The sequence below is a fragment of the Nicotiana sylvestris genome, chromosome 11 (genome assembly GCF_000393655.2).
Source record: "Nicotiana sylvestris chromosome 11, ASM39365v2, whole genome shotgun sequence".
NCBI lineage: Eukaryota > Viridiplantae > Streptophyta > Magnoliopsida > Solanales > Solanaceae > Nicotiana > Nicotiana sylvestris.
The window spans coordinates 153,912,241-153,934,039 of NC_091067.1; the positions used below are offsets into that span (position 1 = coordinate 153,912,241).

General features: G+C 31.8%; 1 long non-coding RNA gene across 1 annotated transcript; it reads right to left on the bottom strand.

Moving 5' to 3' along the window:
- Positions 1-15,105: 15,105 nt before the first annotated feature.
- Positions 15,106-18,858, bottom strand: LOC138882011 (uncharacterized). The gene is made up of 3 exons (XR_011403473.1): positions 18,765-18,858; positions 16,765-16,828; positions 15,106-15,312 (listed from the first exon to the last, which is right to left on the bottom strand). It is a non-coding gene; the product is annotated as an uncharacterized lncRNA (long non-coding RNA).
- Positions 18,859-21,799: the final 2,941 nt, after the last annotated feature.

Genomic DNA, 21,799 nt, shown 5'->3' on the forward strand with positions numbered 1-21,799 from the left:
TTCAAATAATTTATTGCTTTTCTTTCGCTTATTGTAAATTCTGTTGTCTACACGTTATTTCTTTATAATTGTTAAAGAATATAAAATGGGTAAAAAGGTAATTTGTCCAAATAGTTGGCTTGCCTAGCTCACATTAGTAGACGTCATCATGACTCCCGGGGGCGGAAATTCGGGTCGTGACAATCACTAAGAAGATAAGCTCGAACAATTCCTAAGTTATTTATATTAAGATTCTTATGTCTAACTAATTAACTAACAAACTAAAGTAGTAAATTAACAACTAAAGATGCTAAGGGTCGGAGACAAGATTGGAAAAGCCTAGATTTATGATTTTCCCAATTGCCAGAATCCTCCATGCTACGTCTCCTACAATTTTGTCTAAGTATTCTTTACTGATCATGAGCACTCTACTTATCGTAATTCTCTCTCGAGCAACTACAATAGTGTACTAGTCATATTCTCTCGAATTACACTAGCTCACACTTTTTTGCCGTTCACTATAATTACGTCAAAGCTTCGTTATCTCTAATCCCTCTTTAAACTCGCCCTATTGATCTCTCATATACCTTGGGAGTGACGTTGTTCGACAACAACCTACCCCAATGATAATTATTAGAACCAGGGGGAAAATTATTAGACAACTTATCGTAATTATTAGACAACAACCAATGATAATTATTAGACCTAGGGGAAAAAATTACTCTGATCAAGCATGTATTGCAATCTCTCCCCACTTACACATTGTCTGCTATGAGCTCCCCCAAGAGCACTATTACTCTCATAGAAAAATATTTTGCAAATTTTTTCTGGGGTTCCATAGACGGGTCTAATAATTATCATTGGAGTTCTTGGCACAATATGCGCCTTCCCAAAGAAGAAGGCGGCATTGGAATTAGGAGGATGCAAGATATAATCGATACTTTTAGTATCAAGAGATGGTGGAGGTTTAGAACTAAAAACTCTCTATGGGCCACCTTTTTCAGAGCCAAATACTATCCGAGATCTCATCCGGCAAGTAAAACCATGACCTCAAAAGACTCTCACATTTGGAAAAACTTGATAAAAACCCGACACATGGTGGAAAGGCACATTAAATGGAGCATCCAAAATGGCTCATCAAGTTTCTGGTGGGACAATTGGACTGGTGAAGGCCCCTTGGCCCATCAGGTTTAGGGCATCGAGAACTCGGCCAAAACCCAAGTTAAGGAATTCTTAACTAATGGGCAATGAGACATCAACAGGTTAAATCAGGTTCTCCCTTCCCACATCTCTAATCTTATTTGCAAAATTGAGGTAAGTAATGATACAAATGATGATTTCCCTATTTTGTCCTTGTTGGATAATGGAAATTCCTCAAACAAATTAGCATGGAACTCTATTAGATTTAAAAAACAAAAAAACAATTTTTTAAAGAATCTTTGGCATCATTCTATTCCTTTTAAAATGTCCTTCCTAACTTGGAGAATTTTGAAAAGAAAATTGCCATTTGATGATTTGATTGGTAAGTTTGGTACTAACATTGTGTCGAGGTGTTCTTGTTCTAATGTGCCACAGGTGGAATCCATGCAACATGTTTTTGTAGAAATTGAAGCGGCGATACAAATATGGAAGAGCATTGGCAGCCCATTGGGCATCACCCACCAAAATGCACCTATTGCGGCAATTCTCAAGAATTGGTGGGAAGTCAAAACAAAAAATAAAATTCATGGTCGAGTTCTACAAGCTGCACCAATATTTATCTGCTGGAAAATTTGGAAACAAAGATGTTCTTGTAGATATGGCACGCAAAGAAAATTCCAACACAATGTCATGAAGTGATAGGTTGAATGGAACATCAAAGCCAATATTGCCAAACTTATGCCAAATGAAGATACTCAATATAACTGGCCTTCCCTCTGCAACTTAATTGAAAAGCTGAAGCCTGTACAAACGTGGAAGAAAGTTCAATGGCATCCTCCGCTTCATAGCAAGGTTAAAGTTAACATAGACGGAAGCTATATCAAGGAAAGTGGGAAACCCGGCGTAGGAGGAATCATACGAGATGAGGATGGGAATTGTATTATGGCCTATGCAATGTCGATAGATTATGATAGTCATAACATGGCCGAGGCTCTAGCTGCTGAGTTCGGAGGAAAATGGTGCAACCAGTTGGGTTTCACTAATTTTGTTCTCGAACTTGATTCAAATATCATAGTGAACATGATCAACCAAGATGGAAACAAGAACAGGAAACTAAAGATGGTGGCGGATAGAGTTACAAGATGGGTTCAAGAAGCAAATGCGATGGTCCAACATTGTTACAGAGAAGGAAATCAGGTAGCCGATGCCTTAGCTAAAATCGCCTCCATATCTGGTACGAGAATGATTTACCAATCCTTTGAACAACTCCCAAAAGAAGCCAAAGGTCCTTTCATGATGGACAAGTGGCAAATGCCTAGTATTAGAACAAAGTATGAAAATAACAATTTTTTTGTTAGTTAAACTAGGATGTATATAGCTTTGGCAGTAGAGAGGTAGTTTCCTCTACTGTCCGTTTTGGGTGATAGCAATCACCATGTTGTAGTATGTTTCCGAGGTTAGGCGTAGCCCCTCTCACTGATCTTTTTTGCAATACAACGCCTAGACATCTGTCTGGGAACTTTATATATATATATATATATATATATATATATATATATATATAAAAGTTATACCTCAACCCCGATCCAGCTATGATTCCGATGACTTCAAAGAATATTGAGTTCATTACTCAAATGGTCATACAACTGTCCAAAATTATTTAGTAAAATTATATTTCTTTTGCTTGTAATACAAAAGTCGTTTAACTATGTCTATAGCATTCTGAAAGTTACTCAATCATATTTCTCAAACTTTCCGTGGATAAACACTATTTTACCCTCTCAATTATCAACTTTAGTCCTTTTTTATTTTTGTAAATATTATGATTTTTTTTCTTTTTAATCTATTTTATGAACTTATGCATTAAAAGATAAATTTTATTATAAAGTAAAAAAGTAAAATTATTTTACTCTAACATTATATATACTTGAATAATATTTTTTTTACTTATAAATAAGATTACTGTTATACATAAGTCATAATATACATTAAAAAGGAGAAAAATATTATAATATTAAATAAAATAAAAAACAATAAATGTTGATAATTTAGAGGGTAAAATATGTAGTTAATCACCGAAAAGTTTGCTTAATTATGGTTGAATGACCTATTGTATGCTAAAAGCATAGTTAAGTGACTTTTGTGATACAAATAAAAAAATATAATTATACTAGCTAATTTCAAATAGTTGAGTGACTATTTGAGTAATATACCCAAAAATATTAGCTGAAGTACCAATAAAAGATAGTGCAGATTCAGTTAGATCATCTATGACTTCAAAGAGTTAACTAAGTTAATATATCGATTAAAAAGGTTCAAAAATTAACTAACTAGCTAGTTTGTCAACTTCAAGGTAGGGTTGGGCCTATATCGGGTATAACCGATAGCCTGAACCGATAAAATGCTATTGAGTTATCGATATCGGGTTATTAGGTAAATAATTCGATAATGGTTTAATGCTATTTAACTAATGGGTTATTGGTTCAGGTCTCGGTTTGCCCAATTTTATTAATGGTTTAACCGATAGCCCAATAAGCTTTAACAAAATTATAATTTTACCCACTAAGTATATAAAACCACCTTATGACTTAATTCTTTCATCTCTCAATTCTCTTGGTAGTTACTCTTCATCTTCTGACCTTAATCTTTAGAGTAAGTTTTAAACTTTTCTGAATTTCTTATTTTAATTCTTTAGTTAAGATTTTTGGTTTTAATCTTTAAAGAATTAATTATTCAGATCTGTAGTTTTTCTATTGGTTTATTTTGTTGCACTGGTTTTTTAGTATTTACAAGATTAGGATTTTATTATCTTCCTGTGAATTATGCCCGGACGCAATGAGATCGTTATTGAATGTCTTATCCCTTACTCCTATTAACTTATAACTTTGAAAATTGAGATTATTCATTCGGATTTTCAAATGCAAAGAAAGTTTTATTTTCTAAGTTGAAATTTAATCCCTCTTTTCTTAAGAGCAAAAATTCAATTCCTTTCTCTTAATAGTATGATCACGATTACATGAATTTTTGAATAGTTTTTATTCTTATTGGGTAAACCGATAACCGAACTGATAAGGATCGACAACCGACTAACCGATAAACGATATCTTATTGGTTCGGTTATCGGTTTAGTATATTTATAAATCGGTAACTGATATGACGAACCGATAACATTCACAATCGAACCGAACCGACCGATGTCCAGCCCTACTTCAAGAAGGATATACTAAGTTAAAGAAAAAGTTCAATTTCAGATAGCTATTCATCAATGACATCATTTGAATTTCTGTCAAGAATTACAAAATATCTCTAATATCTTTTGTTACTTTAACTAATGCAATCGAATGACACGTTCCGTTCACTTAGTGGCACATGCATATCGGAAATGAGTTTACTTTCTTGTTCGGTCGATTTGTGTATTTGTATTAAGAAATCTATGAAATATATACAAATTATTATAACGTAGAATCCAACAATTTAAAATGACTAAAATTCCGAACCTATAAACTTCATATCCGGACTCCACTTGTGGCACTGGTAGTTATAAATTACATTATGAAATTTAAGTGACCCATAACAATATATATTTTATAAGTTTAATTTGGTAACTTATACACGAGAGTAAATAACTTTTTATAATCATATCAGTTTATATCAAATACTGAATGATTTCACCCAAAAAAATGATACTTTCTCAATTTTAATTTATATGAAACTATTATTATTTGGGGAGTCAAATAAAAAAAAATATTTGTCCACATTTCTTGCAAATACTTTTTAAATATTTGAGTACTTTTATGTAATTTCTAAATATGTAAATTTTATATCAAAATATTTAGGAAATATATGCTCAAATTCACATATAATATTAGTTAATTTGACCCTCCTACTCTGGAAAAGTTTATATAAACTGAAACAAAGGGACTATAATTACCTAAGGGTGTTCGTTGGTCGATGTTGTACGTATTTAGATATCTAGTTCGTTATTTTTAATATTCGGTTTCTTAAAATGATATACCAAAAATCATACTTATTTAAATTCAGTATGGTTCATCTTTCTTTCTTTCGGTTTTGATTTATTCTGCCTAAACTTCGGTTGTTCGGCTTGAATATTAACTAGTGCATAGAGCCATAGTGTATTGGGAAAAATTAAGTTCATATATAGAATTAATGATGAGGTGACACGTCATGACACGTGAACTGGTCAAAGGATGACAGTTGACAAAGAATAGTTGAAGAGGCACGAGCTTCAACAGGCACGAGCAGAGGTTCAAGAAAATCAGGAAGGATAGATGCTCGAACCTCTTAATATTCGAAGGTCGTATTAAGAGAATGAATCTGGATAGCAAAAAAGGGGATAGATACGTATTGTCAGTAATTAATAGGCATGAAATATGAAAAACGTTAGGGAATCTGTATTGAATCAAATATGATTACTAATTATAATGTTATATTAAATGCCATTAATTATCCATAATGGCTCTATTATGAGAGAAACAAAACGTATTACCTAGAGATGGCTATAAAAGGAGAAGACTAAACATTTGTAAAGACACGAAATATTATTGGAATAAATTGATTTACTTTGCTTTACATTTAGCTATTATATATATTAATTATCCTTATTTCTATTTGATTATCAGTAACCCGAGTTCTTCTAAAATAAGCTTTGGCCGAAATCCCAATTTGTAGTTAAACACATAGATTGTAATATTCTTAATTAAAATTCTCACAAACACAAAAATAAAAACGTTCTATGCTCCCTTATCCATTGAGAAAATCTTTATCTATAACCAACAAGTTCAGCACATAGAGAGAGAAAAGGTATATAAAGGAATATGATCATAAAATATGTCTTGTTACTTGCTTACAGTTAATTGTTGAACTTAAAAAACACAATAAGGACTAATCCAACAGATACAATATCAATCCACGGGTAACGAAGTAAGAAATACCCTAAAACCCATAGAAGCATTATGATAAATTGCTTGACAACTTGGATAGTAAGAGTCAAAATCTGCAGCCTACCTTGTTCCTCCATTTTCCAAAAGAAGTATATGGACTTTATTGCCAACCTCAACATGAATGCCAAAAAAACGTATGGTTTAACTTAGTATGCTATATCTCACAAGAGTTGGTTGGATGATCAGTGGTTTCCCACATGGAAGACTTGAGATCGATTTCCCTCATCAGAAACTTTCATAATTAGAACTCGTCGCATCGGACTTGCCTAGTATCGTTTACATCTCTTATGTTGTTTGCAAGCTATTGTAGAGTGAGCAAGATACCAGTGCGCGCCAGAAAAGTAGTGTTTTTCGGAAAAACTTAGTATATTAAAATCAATAAGACGTGTATTGTATAACTTAGTATATATTTCAGAAAAACTTAAAGAGTAAATTCCACTTTACCTCCTCTGACCTTTTAGTGTAGGGAAACAGTACCCCCTTCACCTTTTAAATGGGAATGGGAACACCTTTCTCAGCTAGCAAAATTTAGCCACATTGACCTTTCTCAATTGTGCATGCATGTTAGATATATGTATGCCATGAGCTGTATGTTGGCTACATATTAAAATCTTGAATAATAAAGAAGTCAGGAACTGCAAGAGTTAAATCAATTATGGAACTCCAAGCTACTTTTAGCTAAACTATTTTCTGTTCTACACTTGTTGATCACAACTTGAGCTTTAATTTCTCACAGAGTAGGATTAATGAGAGAGCACAAGCTAGGTTACGGGTTAACTACATTGACAAGTTAAATCTTAAAATTATGCTATCCTTTTGTGCAACCGTGTCCTGAAAAAAAAAATGAAGTATTAGGTATTTGAATATGAACAATATCGGCTAAATTTTAGTATATTGAACCTCTTTTTCCACTGCAGATTTCGCAAAATTAGTGTTGCCAAGCTAGCTATATTCCTCAAAGATGGATGGAGGGGAAATCGACACCAATTGTGGAAGCATTGTTTTTTTGGTTATATGTTAATAAAGATTATGGTGCACTGAAAAAAAAAAAAAAAGGAGAGGATTTCTTCTTGGGTTTTATCTTGGAGAAGGATGCTTTAATTGTGAAGGGAAGAAGATTGCTAGCTTCTTGGATTTTTATGCATTAGTTTTGTGTATTAATAATACATTGTTTGGTACACATTTTGAACCTATGCATTAGTTATGCAAACATTAGCTATACATCCTATTTGTATATCCTATGCATAACTAATGCATAGAAAATAATGGTATTAGCAATGCAATGAGTTTTAATGCATGCATTAGCTTAGTTAAAGACAAAATTGTCCTTCAAAATTTATGTTTGATTAAAATATGCTAGTAAGTATATTAATGCAAGTTCAAAATAATCCAAATAGTGAGAAATAAAATTATATCCCTAGTAAATAAATAAATACTTACCATATATTTTTTTATAAATAAATATTTAATTTTATTTTACAATATAGGCAGACAAATCAAATAATTTTTTGTAAACTTTTTCATATAAAAATATTTCTCAACATATATTTCTTTTTAAAAGTTAGAGTGTGAACTAGTTTTGAGGGCATTTTTGTAAACAAATAATTCTTTAAGAAATTGTGCAATGCTTTAATACATCAAACCAAACAATGGATAAGAAATATGTCAGCATAACTAATACCAGTATAACTAATGCAAGCATAACTAATACCAGCATTTCTAATACACCCTATTCAGCATTATTCTTATGCACCCTACCAAACGACTCCTAAGTGTATAATAGCAAATCCGAAATAAGTTCGGCCGGGGAGGGAGGGGGGATTATGCGTTTTCCCTACAACTTATTTATATCTATCTTTTCGGGTTTTAATTTTAAATTCCAACCAAAAGCAATTCTAGTCTTTACCGAATTCTCTCAAAATTGAGCTATGGATTTTAGAGGATATTCTCAATCGTCTGCAACATTACAAAATTCAAACAAATAACAGTTTCACAAAATCTAAATTCGATTATGTTGGAATGTGAGTTCATTTAATTGATTAATATTTGTGTCCTTTTTAGATTCTGGATGCGTTCTGGGGTGTGAATGATGTCTGCTCTTATGATTTTGAGTGCCAAAATTCATCATTAATATATATTCTCGGCTTGGGAATGGTTGGCGAGAGAGAGACATATAGAGAGAATGAGAAATATTAGAGCCTAAAATGCAAAAAAATAAAGCCTAATTCTTTACATTGCATATAATTAGTAAATATAGTTATGTTAGGTAATTAAATTAGAACCTCCATAATAATGGTAATTAAGTTTATAATTTTGCAATAAAAATTCCTAAAATCAACACCTATAAAAAGAATCTCGGTGCACAACGTATTTCGCGTTCATGCAGGGTCCGAGAAAGCGACGTACCTCAAGGGGTATGATGTAGACAGTCTATTCGAATGCAAGTATTAATGGCTGCTTTCACCGCTCGAAGTCGTAACCTATAGGTCACACGGAGATAACTTTACCGTTTTAACACGTAACAAATTCCTAATAAAAACAACTTTAACATGCTCATCAAAATGTAAATAATCGAAGAAAAAATTGACTTTAAACAGAAGAAAAAAAACATTACGTGTGGGGTTGAACAGAGATTGTGGAGCTGCAATTGTTGAAATTGAATTTCACTTAATTTTTTTGGTTTGACACAAAAAGAGTAACACATTCAGTGGTTTTAATGTGACGAACCGGCCGGTCGTTTTGAGTGTTTTAGCCCGGATCCCCTATTTATTGCTATATCTCGCAACAGTTACTTGAGTTGGTTGGGTGGTTAGTAGTTTCCCACATGGAAGACCTGAGATCGATTCCCCTCATCGGCAACTTTCCTAATTAGAACTCGTCGCATCAGACTTGCCTAGTATCATTTACATCTCTTATATGGTTGGCGAGCTATTGCACAATGAGCAAGTTACCAGTACCTACCAGAAAGGTAGTAGTTGGGGGTTTCCCTAAGAATTTTCCAAAAAACTTAGTATATTATTCCCTTTAACCTTTTAGTGTAGGAAAACAGTACCCCTTCACCTTTTGAATGGGAATGGAACACCTTTCTCAGCTAGCAAACTGAAAAACTGTTGCCAAAATCTACGAACTGTTGCCAGCACCAACCGACTAGAGACAATAATGATATATAGCAAGTGAAATCATGAATGATTGTGAAACTTGGAAAGCAAACAGGTTTTTATTTTGTAGGTTCGTGCAACAGTTTGGATTTTGGCAACAGTTTTTTCAGTTTGCTAAAATATCGAATATCAATATTTTCAATTTTGGTACGGTAATTTTATTTGTATTTACCAGCATAACCCTACAAGTACTTTTCTACAAATTGTCACACCTCCTTTTTACACACCTCCGGAAGAGGGTATACGGGAGTTTTTTCCAATTTAAGTAACAATCGAAATATGATTATTTATTTAAAATTTAGAGTCGCCACTTGAGATAATTTATGGTGTCCCAAGTCACCGGTTTGAAATCCCGAATCGAGGAAGGTTTGGACTCTTATTTATGGTTTGCGAACACAGAAACCGGGGTAAGGAATTCTGTTAACCCGAGAGAAGGTGTTAGACACTCCCGAGTTCTATGGTTCTAGCATGGTTGCTTTGATCATACTTGGCTTATTAAATTGTCTAATTACTCATTTTAGAACATATGTGCATTTGCCGTTTTAATTAAGCAATTATCTTAAAACAGGTCACGCGCACGTGTACCCATTTATTTAGCGCGCCAAAAATCATATCACGCGAACGTGTCCACAATTAATCACACTTTATTATTATTAAGAAAGTTTGGCCGAAGTTGCGCGAACGCATACTCCGATTTTGTTTTTAGAAATCATAATCATGTCACGCGAACGTGTCCACAACCACGATAGTATATTAAACGTGCCTAAAGCAAACTACGAACATTTGTCATTTTTATATCTAAGTTATGAAATTAATACGAGGGCCATGTATGATTGAATGGTGGATGACACACCTCAGACTATATGAACTGAATTTAATTAGTGGCCTATTAAAATAATTTTATTATTAAGAAAAGATTTATCGAAGTTGCACGAATGCATACTCCGAATTGGTTTTTAGAATTGTAACCATGTCACACGAACGTGTACACAATCATAATTGTATTTTAAACGCGCGCCTAAAGTCTTTTCTACGGATATTTTTTTTAAAAAACTAATAATAATATTATGAGGGCCATGGGTATAGGCCTAAGGATACTTGCATTTGCAAATGATTTGAACTTAATGGAGTTATTAGTTGTAAACAGATTGGGCAATGGGTGGTTTCAATGAAATGGACCGTCATGCTAGTCCCTTGGGTTGTTGAAATCGAATGGCCATAACTTACTAAAATAAAGCGACAGGAGCATTGGGCTGGGGAAATGAATCCAAAATTGAAAAGGAAAGGCCTGAGACATACGAGCCTGACTTGGGTCCAGCAGTCTCACTTGGGCCATTTAATGGTCCTGGCGATTCAAAAGATGTTGTTCAACATTTTTCTTATTTTGGACTACTTAGTTCTGCAATCCTTCAACTGATTGATATGTCAAAGAGTAATTCAAGCACTAATCTAAACTAATTTAAACCAACCCCATCAAAGCAAATTAAAATTGTGCAACATTGTTACGACCCGGATTTTCCACCCTCGGGAGTCTTGATGACGCCCACTGATGTGAGCTAGGCAAGCCAGTTATTGAACAGATTACCCTTATTCACTTTTATACCTTTTTAGAATTTATAAAGCAATAATGTGAAAAACAGCGGAAATTTCAATAATGCGGAAGAAATATAGTGAAATATCTGAAATATGAATCTAATACAACCGTTTAAGCCTTAATCACCTAGAACTGGTATCACAGTACCACAGACGATCTAAGAGTGCTAAATACAAAGTCTGAAAATAAAAGATGCAATGTTTCTGAATCAAAGAAATGAAACAGGAAATAAAGGATAAAGGAGACGCCAGGGCCTGCGGACGCCTGCAGATCTACCTTGGATCTCCGCGTGGACTGAAGGTAACCACCCAAACGGTATGGTCCAAGAGCTGCTTCGGGATCTGCACATAGTGCAGAGTGTAGCATCAACACAACTGACCACATGTGCTGGTAAGTGCCTAGCCTAACCTCGATGAAGTAGTGACGAGGCTAGGACCAGACTACCAAATAAACAATGCAGTTATATAATATACAACAAAAAATAAAACAGAAATAAACAAGTAAAGCTGGGAGGGGGTACATGCTGCGGGGTATATCAATGTCAACAGTAAATCCAGACTAACATCATAAGAACAACTTAGATCTCACAGCAAAACTATAAGAGACTTGTACCCAATCTATAAATACTTTGCATCAACAATTGTTGCGGCGTGCAACTCGATCCCAATATATATATAACAACACTGTTGCGGCGTGCAACTCGATCCATATCATTTAATATTGTTGCGGCGTGCAACCCGATCCACAAATAATATTGTTGCGGCGTGCAACCCGATCCGAATATATCATTATTGTGGCGTGCAATCCGATCCAAATATATCATTATTGCGGCGTGCAACCCGATCCAAATGTATCATTGTTGCGGCGTACAACCCGATCCAAATATATCATTGTTGCGGCGTGCAAACCGATCCACATATACAATCAACAACAATCATAGCAAGAGTCCCGACAAGGGATCAGTAAAGAACTACACTATCCCGGCAAGGGAATTGACAGTATAAGTAACATCATCCCGGCAAGGGAGAAACAACTATAACCAAACTTGTTCTAACATCTAACTACCTCAGCTAACACCAATACTCAGTCATAAGTAATCTCCACGAGAATAATCACGATCCTTGCTCAATACAGAGAATCATCAACTTAAGCATCTGTAGTATTATTTAAGAACACAGTAAATTACAATTCAAGACTCACGGTCATGCTCGACACCAACGTATACATACTCGTCACCATGCCTATACGTCGAACTCAACAAGAAAAAAGTAGCAAATAGGACACAACTCCTAATCCCTCAAGTTAAGGTTAGACCAAACACTTACCTCGAACTTCCATAGCCAACTCAAGCCTCAAACACCGCTTTTCCTTTTGAATTCGGCTCCAAATCAATTGTATCTAGACATAATTGACTTAATAACACCAATAAATGCTAAATAATCCAATTCCAATGCTTAATTATAGCTTTCCCATCATTCTTTCCAAAAAGTCAAAAATTGACCCCAGACCCGCTTGGTCAAAACACGAGGTTCGGACCAAAACCCAATCACCCATTCACTCACGAGCCCGAATATATAATTAGTTTCAAAATTCGACCCCAAAACGAGGTCTAAATCACAATTATACAAAAAGCCCTACCTCTACCCAAATCCCTAATTTTCTACCCTTAAGAACATGATTTAACCTTAGAAATCTAATGGGTGTTAATGAAAATTTAAGAAAATGAGTCTAAAATTACATACATATGGAACGTCAAGTTGTTTAAGATTTTTATTATCAAAGTTTTCTCCATATACTCTGTTAAGAGAAAGAAGATCCAATTTGTATATTTTATACCACCTTACCGTTTCTTTCTCTTTTCTTATAGCAGATTAATTTCATGTCTCTATTTTATGCTACGACGTGCTTCTTTTTCTGTTTCTTATTTCTTTTATTTTCTCTCTCTTGTTAACTTTTCTTATTATTTTAAACTAAACACTTACATACTCTCTCTATAAATATAAACTCAAAGGAGGGAATAAAAATGACACAATTTGAAAGGTAACATACAGAGTATTATAATGTTGCAGTGTTAGGTTGTTCATCGTCGTCATTCTTGGTTGGTTTAGTTTCCGTGCTTATAAGCCACTCTGATCTGATGCCATGGTAATTACGTTCCTCTATACTTCTTCAAGGCTTATTTCTTTTCCTTTCACTGGGTTTCTGCACATCGACAAAGTACTGCAGATCTTTCAAATGCTTTTCTTGAAGTATATGTGCATATTCACCAAATTAAAACTGAAATGTGAGACAATGGCCCCCCATGGAAGATCCAAACAACTGTATAATATCATAGTACTATGAAATACTTAGGAGGCAGTATCTTTATCCCACTTCAGGCTAAATCTATTAGAAAACAAAGCAGATGTAGATAAAATATGAGGCAATTTTTAAGGAAGAAACCCAACAGGTGGGAGAAAGAAGAGGGAAAATACAGGAAATTGATTTTGCCTGTTATATTATGGATGCAATTAAAGCCTTAATTTTTTTGAAACGGTGCCTCTGTGATTTCTATGGAGGTGTAACCGTGAAATTATAACCTGAATTTTTTAAATTTAATTTAATGGGATGAAATTCCCAAAAAAGGAGAAATTAGATAAATACATTTGCTTGTTTATAAGAGGTGCCACATCACCTTGTCAAGTCCCTTTTTATATATATAGTCCCTCTTTTATATATATATATATAGAGAGAGATTTATGATACATAAATTTGGGAGATAAATAAAGTATAAAACTTCCATAATTCTACACGTAAACTTATGCACAACTAATTGTGATAAATGACAAAATTAGGACAATTATCATATATAAATATCACAAGTCTTTTTATGTGCTCGTAGAACTCGTTTTTGCCAACTTTTCTCATATAAGTAATTTTTAATAAAATTTTAAATATTATAATTTTATCTAGTTATAGAGTTGTTTCTTTGAAAGTTTATATTTTAGAACGGATTGAGTCCCAATAGAAAAAGGTACTTCGTCCTAGCCCAAAATTATATTTATACCCATTATTAAATTACTAAATAAAGGAAATATTAACTTTAAAGGGTAACAAAGTCGATCAACTTTTAAGGAATATTTTTGTCTCTTAACATTTAGCTTCCTAACATTCATTCTTTTATAATAAACGTGTATCCCTGTTAATTAGTACACACTTTTTAAAACCATACTAAAAGTTAAAAAGTTCAAGCTCAATTAGCAAATGTGAAATAAATAGTACTGTTATATGTGACAGCATAATTTGTTAAACTAAAATGTAAATTTAAATGAAATTTTATATTATACAGTGGTCATATATAGAGACAGATGATTATATTGTAAAGCAAAGTAACAATATGACGTGAAAATTGATTGCCTAGAACTTTGTTCTTCCTTCCTCCTCCTATTCTAAACAAAAGAGTTAAATTATTGTTGTTTACCTTCCTGTATCATTTAAAAAATTACGAGCAAAGAAATTAAGTGAACAAGGTTCTACATCTTAGCTAGCAGGGTAAATTAAGCAGGGCACTTGATATGGGTATTAATATTGGAGAGAATAAAAGCTAAACCATAAAAGCAAACTTTATTATTTTATCTCTTGAAATAATGCTCCCTTCGTTTTAATTTATGTGAGCATATTTCCTTTTTAATTCGTGCAAAAAAGAATGACCATTTTTCCTATTTGGAAACAATTTACTTTTATGTAATGATTTATAGCCACACAAAATATATGTCTCATTTTATACTACAAGTTCAAAATTCTTTTCTTTTTTCTTAAATTCCGTGCCAAGTCAAATGTGTTTACATAAATTGAAACGAAGGGAGCAATAGAATATTTAATTTTTTAATCACCAAATACAAGCATATAAATAGACAAGAAGTGGTTGATAATACCATAGTGAAAAGAACTAACGTGGATCTAAAAATTATAACTATTTTTCTTTGAAGTATTCGGAATCACAATGAGAATGTTCTTAAGAAATTTAGGGCAGGCCAAAGAACAAAGGGGAAAAAAGGTTTAAAACCTCAATAACGCATTAGAGCTTAAGTAGCCCTTTATTTGAAATCTTATGCATGGTCTATAAATATTTATGATAAATTTTCATAAAGTACTGTCTTTTAGTAGTAATTAGTCATTTATAGATATTATTTGCTATATTACGGAATATAGATATCTTTTCTGTGGTTATAAGATGTATTTGATGTATTTAAGCTATTGTATTCATGAATACAGTAGCAAAAATAGGCGTGAATTAGGGATGTCCAGCTCATCAGTTATTGTATTCGAATGTATTCGACTGTATTCATGGAGTGAAATATGGGATTACAGCCGGACACATTCCAATATTTAACTGCCGCCAAACAAATTTGCTATATAGAGCCAAAATGTAGTTCCTTTTGTCATCTATGTTTTCAGGCGTTTTCCTACTCCAACTCCAATTCCAATCCCTGCAAAACACCTGTAGCAAGAGATAAGAAAAGTGTTCAATTCAGCATATTGTATATATCAAGTCAAAAGGAAAAAATAAATAATGCAATAAAAATCAAATAAACTTGTCAAAACAACATAAAATTATATAGAGGCAATAAAATCAGCAAACTTATAAGTGGAGAGTGGCAAGAAATTAAAAAAAGAAAAGAAAAGAGGAAGACATCAATAATCCTAAATACAACTTAAATGTTTTTTTATTGGTATTTCCTCTTCAAAAACTTTGTTCTCAAAGGATATTGTCAACGTGATCAAATTTATAAGTTGTTAGGAAATTATGATTTTGACTCCCTAGCTCACTGCAGGCCTTGTATATTGTATTTCTTTGTGGCCTTATAATAAATAGCATGCATCAATACATATTACTCTTAATTAATAAACATTAACGACAGAAATATCGCTTTGTTTGAGAGAGTGAAGGAAAAAGATATTGGCAAAGAAAGCTAAATACATACTGTGCAAACACCTAATGAAATGGAAAAAAGAGAAATTTAATGGAAATACATGAAATCAAATACTAACCAAATATGAAGTTTTGCAACTTCAGAAAGGAATTACCAGTAGACGTTAGACTAACCGAAGAGCCAGACAAGCAAAGTTCTTAATGGCCAGAACACTCTATTGAGGGAGTTGTTTTAAAACAAATCAATCCTTTCGTACTCTTTCTAAAACAAATGCAACTACCTAGTAAATTTAGACACACAAAAAGTACAGTTTATATTATATGAAATACTAATTTTATCTATTAGTCAATTCAGAAATGTTTTCTTATAAGTTTTGTCAAAAAAAAAAAGAGATAAACTATTTCATGTAAAAAATTTCAATTAATTTTAAATATTGATGAAATCGCAATTGTGAAATATCATTATTAGAATTAAAGCCTAGATGAATTGTTTCTTTCATTATTAGATTTTCCTTAATAAAGGAAAAAAAATAAAAAGATTTTCAAATAAGAATCTCACTTTTAGACGTAATATTTGTAACGTGGTTTTGCTACATAGTAATTCTCTTAGTCTTATATAAAACATAGGTATTTTGATTACTTTCTTTCATTGCTCTCTTCTATCTTTCTTTTTCTAATCTCTCTATCAAATTTTCCATCGCCTAAATATTCTCTTATACAGAAAATTCGTTACTTCCCCTCAATCTTTTATTTGTTCATTCATCTTTTCCCTCTTCCCTACGGTTAGTCCATAAATTTATAAATTTTACTTCCATCTTTATGCCTTCAAATCTCCATTAATCTTCTTTTCCAAATTTCTGGGGTATTCCCAACAATCTGCTTCTTGCGATTTTAATATTTTCATCACCTATACAATAAATTGAGAAAAAGAAATCCTTTACTAAAAACCAGAGAGATCCAAGTATAGAGAGAAGTAACTGTCATCACAGACAAATGTAAAATCGTAATTATAAAACTTACCATATCAGGCACCGAATAAAATATCCAATAGGACATAGCAAACGCTTCCTCAACATTCTTTTCCCTACCACCAAAAAAGGACGATTTTCATGAATCGGACATGAGAGATATATATTCAACATAGACAAATAAGAATTTTTACTATATTTTTTGTTTAATCATCATTCAAATGCATCATAAAATTAATAAAGCCAATGAATGTAGGAGACAAAGTAAGTAAAACATTTACAAACTTGAATAGATAATATACCATAAGAATATTTTACGTTTAATTCCGATTTATCACAAAGGCAATTGAAAGCTGACAATTTTGAACATATGAAAGATGAAAATTTAGGGAATCTAACTCAAAAGAACACATCAAATTAAAACAAACTATCAAACACAAAACTCAATGAATTTACTAAAATAATTACTACTATAATTTAATCACAATTCTTTGGGTGAAAGAGCAGAGCAGCGTAAAAATCAAAAAAGAATTACAAAGAATTGGAGATCAAAAGATAAAAAGAGGGTGAAAAGGTTGGGACGATTTTTCCATTCTTCATTACTGAAGGACAAACACCGAAATTTAAATAGGTGAAGTATGGTTTCGCCTTTAAAATTGTGGAAGTTGAAAAGCTAGAAGTTTCGAATTTAAAATTTTGAAACGGTGTATCTTTTTTTCCTATTTATCATGCATTTAAAATGATTTTGAAACTGTGTCTTTGTTTGTCCTTATTTATTATGGGGCTTCAATTCCTTTTTCTGTTTCTTTCTTCATGGAGGAAGTAGAAAGGTTTTTGTAGTAATTAGAAGACGTTTAATTTTTTTTTCTTTTTACCATATGAGATATAAAAGATCAAAGTAGTAATAATTGAGACATTTATTCCTACAATAAGACTTATACAATACGGAACAGAAATAGGTGAATAAGTAATAACTACAACATTTATTCTCACAATAAGATAAAATAAAAAAAAGTAGGAAAAAACCCAAAACGGATAAAAATATAGAGAAGATCCAAAGGGTGTAAAAGCTGACAAATGAAGGGGTATTACGTTTGTTTTTCTCAATTAATTTTCTTTATTATTTGATTGTGTATTTACATTTTTAAACAAAAATATTTTAAAGTAATGTTTGATTGAAGGGTAAAATGGCCACTTAGTAATATTTCCACATTTATAATATGAAATATGTAAAAGAATAAACTCTAGCTAATCCATTCTTATAAACACCTTCTTGAGCTATTTAATTATAAAAGTAAGAATAATCTGACAATATACAAAGATATAACACATATTATTAATCAAGGTACTAATATATATAAGCATAAAAAATATATTGTATATTCTAAATAACTCAAATTTAAAACTTTTTCTAGTAATAAAAAAACTATAAAATTCATAAGAGGATATAAAGATATGTGAAAAATGATGAATTTTGCTTTTAAAATGAATTTGAGTTGGCTTCGATCAATATTTGTGTAAACGGATCCGGACACATACTTTGACGGTCCTGGAGGGTCCGTAGGAAAATATGGGACTTGGGCGTATGTCCGGAATCGAATTCCGAGGTCCCAAGCTCGAGAAACGAATCCTTGAGCCTCAAGATTGTATGTGTTGTTAACACCATTATCTGTTATTTTTTGTGATTTTTTGCTAAGATAAATAATCAAAACACGTTAGTAAAAGAGTCAAGGATTAACTTAATACACGACTGTCTAGGCCCCACGGTGAGCGCCAAACTATTTAGCCGTAAAACGATACAATTGAATTTACACATAATTGCTAGACAAGTGAATTAATTTGATTCCAAAATAATAAAATAATTAAAGAAACACACAATACTTAGCCTTGAAGTGAAGATAAAATCGCAAAAATAGTAATTCCGGGAGTAGAGCTTCCGGGAAAGAGTAATGAAATCAAGGAATAAGAAGATACAATTATATAAAGCTTTGAATTTATTGTAGCGTTAGTTTGCCAGAAAAGTTGTGTCCTTAAAATGTTAATAGAGCTCACTATTTATAGCTACACCTAGGGAATAAGGTCCTAGGATCAAATCCATCTTCAATGCAAATTATGAGGATCATTGAAGGATATATAACAGTAGCCATGAATGCCATATTCTTTTATAATGGGCAGTGTATTAAGTGATGTGGAATATTCTCCATTAAATACTACCGGACGGAGGATATTTATTGCATCTTTATGAGTGTCATTCCTTTCGGTAACAAACAGGACGATTGCCTTCGGTTTTAACAATCCCCCGCCTTAGGCTCCACGTGTCAGTCACTCTCACAGATGACCACTTAGCATAGCATATTTTACCCTAAACAATAGCCATTATGTCCAGGTAGCTTCCGGGAAGAGTGATAGTTTTAAAGGTCATTTTTCGTAAGAAGATAAGACTAGTTCAAAGCATTTATAATATCTTTTTAAAGCAAGATTAAAATTTAGTAGAATACTTTTCCAAGTATAACTAAATCCAATAAGTACAAAAGATCAGCCATATAAATCCACCAGTTCTTACAATTATAATAGTAAGTAGTAAGTAGAGTTTTGCAAAACTAAGACAACGAAAAAGAAATCAATTTAGATTTCGAAGAAGTATGGGATAGTTAAAAATTAATGCTCCAAAAAAGTGGACTTTATTATCTGTTATTACAATATTAATCATATGGAGTATCATATATTTATATTTATATTTATATTATATATATATATATATATATATATATATATATATATATATATATATAGTGAAAAGGTGCTAATGTCAAAAGTTGAAAGATGAAAATGTCCATAAAAAATTGAATGATCATTCTACCCTTCATTTAAATACTATTCCTATAATATTCTTGTACTAAAAAGTAAATTACTTTCCAAAAAAAAATAATATTTGCATTACCTTGATAAATAAGAAGAGTGAATTTCCGGTACAGTAAATTAGTGAAACCGATTCAAATCCTTGGTGCCCTTTCATTTTTCTTACATTATTGCAAAAATGTATAAATTCTCCCAAACCTTTAGAATTCCATTCAATGTTTGTCTTTTCGGCTTCTAATAATTATTACTATTCATCCTTTTGTCATATAAAATTAAATCCTAAATGCAGATGCAACATATTCTTTGTATTTTTCACGACTAAAATAAAATAAATGTGCACGGACAAATGCAAGTAATTAACAAAAAATGCCACGAAATCCAACAAAATTGCAAATACTGAAAGAAATTATTTTGTTTTGAATTTGTTGAAGTCATTTATATAGGGCAAAAATCACGTGCTCACAATATTGATAATAGTTTTTTGCCACGAAATATATACTCATAGCAAATAATCTTAGTTTTTTTCCACGGCTAATAAACTATATAGCAATCTTTATATTGTGCCACAAAGTGTTTTAAATTTGTTTGCCAGAAAAATTTAAAGTTTGTGGCTATTTCTATACCTTCGTTTCGTGGCAATAGTATTTTTTTCAGCTACAAGTTCAAAAACTCATAGCTATGAATTAAATTATTTGCCACAAATATTTAGGTAGCTAAAAAATTTCTTGCCATAAAATATATAAAATTACAGCTAAAGATTTATTCATTTGTTAGGAAAAGTGAGAATATATATATTGCCACAAATTGAAGAATTTGCTACAAGAATAACTAGTCACAATAATTTTCATAATAGCTAAAATTCCAAATATTTTTGATTCCAAAACGAATTCCAATTTACACATAAAGATTTTAATAAAGTAGCTAAGAATAAAAAGAATTTACATTCCACAATAGGTTTCAAGTTACATAGTACATAATTCTTCTACAACATCATGTTGCTTGAGACACTGTCTTCTTATTTCACTCCTCATCGAGTCTTCAACTGCACCATCTTGGTGTTAACTTGTCATTGCTGCTCTAACTCCACCAATCTACCTGTCAATACAAAAGTATGTTAACACCTCGAAACGATCATATATGTTTAACAGCCACAACTGAGTTGAAATTAACACAAAGATGTAAGTTCGATTAGTAAAAATGTTGAATTATATATGGCTCCTCCCAACATTATAACTTTAAAATCTTTAAATTCTGAATCACTACTTATAAAAAATAAGATATAATATTTATCAAATTGCTGAAATAATCCATAAAATTGTACCCAGAAACCCAAGTAAAGTAGGTATAAAAAATTTTACAAACCCTAAAATATAGAAATATGAGTTTACCTCTTCTGTTCAAAAATAGAGAAGCGATGGGGTTCTCTCTCGCTATTCTTTGTCGTTCTCGATCTTCTTAGTTAACCGTGATTAAAGAACGGAATGAAAAAGTGGGGAAGGTGGGTAGCGGCGGGAGTGGGGAAGTCAGAGTATAGTTTAGGTTTTTAGGGATTTTGCTTTGGGCTAAATGGCCTTTGTCGTTTCTTTACTTCTTGTTATATACTAGTAGTATAGATTTTTGCTTTCTTTTATTTCTTAGTAATTAATACATGTAATGCATGCAAAAATAAAATAAAATTTGTAACTGCTAACAAATAAAATAAAAAATTACCCACCAGAAAACACAAAGAATAAATATTATAAATATTTAATTTATAATGAGTAACATAGAAACAATAAATTATATAAATAAAATGAAGATATTCTAAATTACCTTTTTTCTAAAGCTTCTTTTGTACTATATGATATAGCTAGTTTGTTATATGCTCCTATTTCAATTATATCAATATTTAAAAATTTTGGTTCTTAATTAGATTTATGATAATTATTAAGTTATCAAAACAACATTAGACCATTAATTATGCTTATTCAAATTGAATACAATTAGTGATCAATGTACTAGATACAAGCACAAAGTAATATTTATTTAAATTATATAAAAAAATCACATGTAATACTTTTGTTTAATATGAATTATGATATACTAATTAATTTTTTTATAAACTCCTTTATCATGCATATTAAATTCTCAGTATCTTGAAATAAACCCTAATAATATTGAAATTATTTAAGTTTATAAAATATCAAATTATAGTCATAACAGAGACACGACCCCATCTTGAATAATTA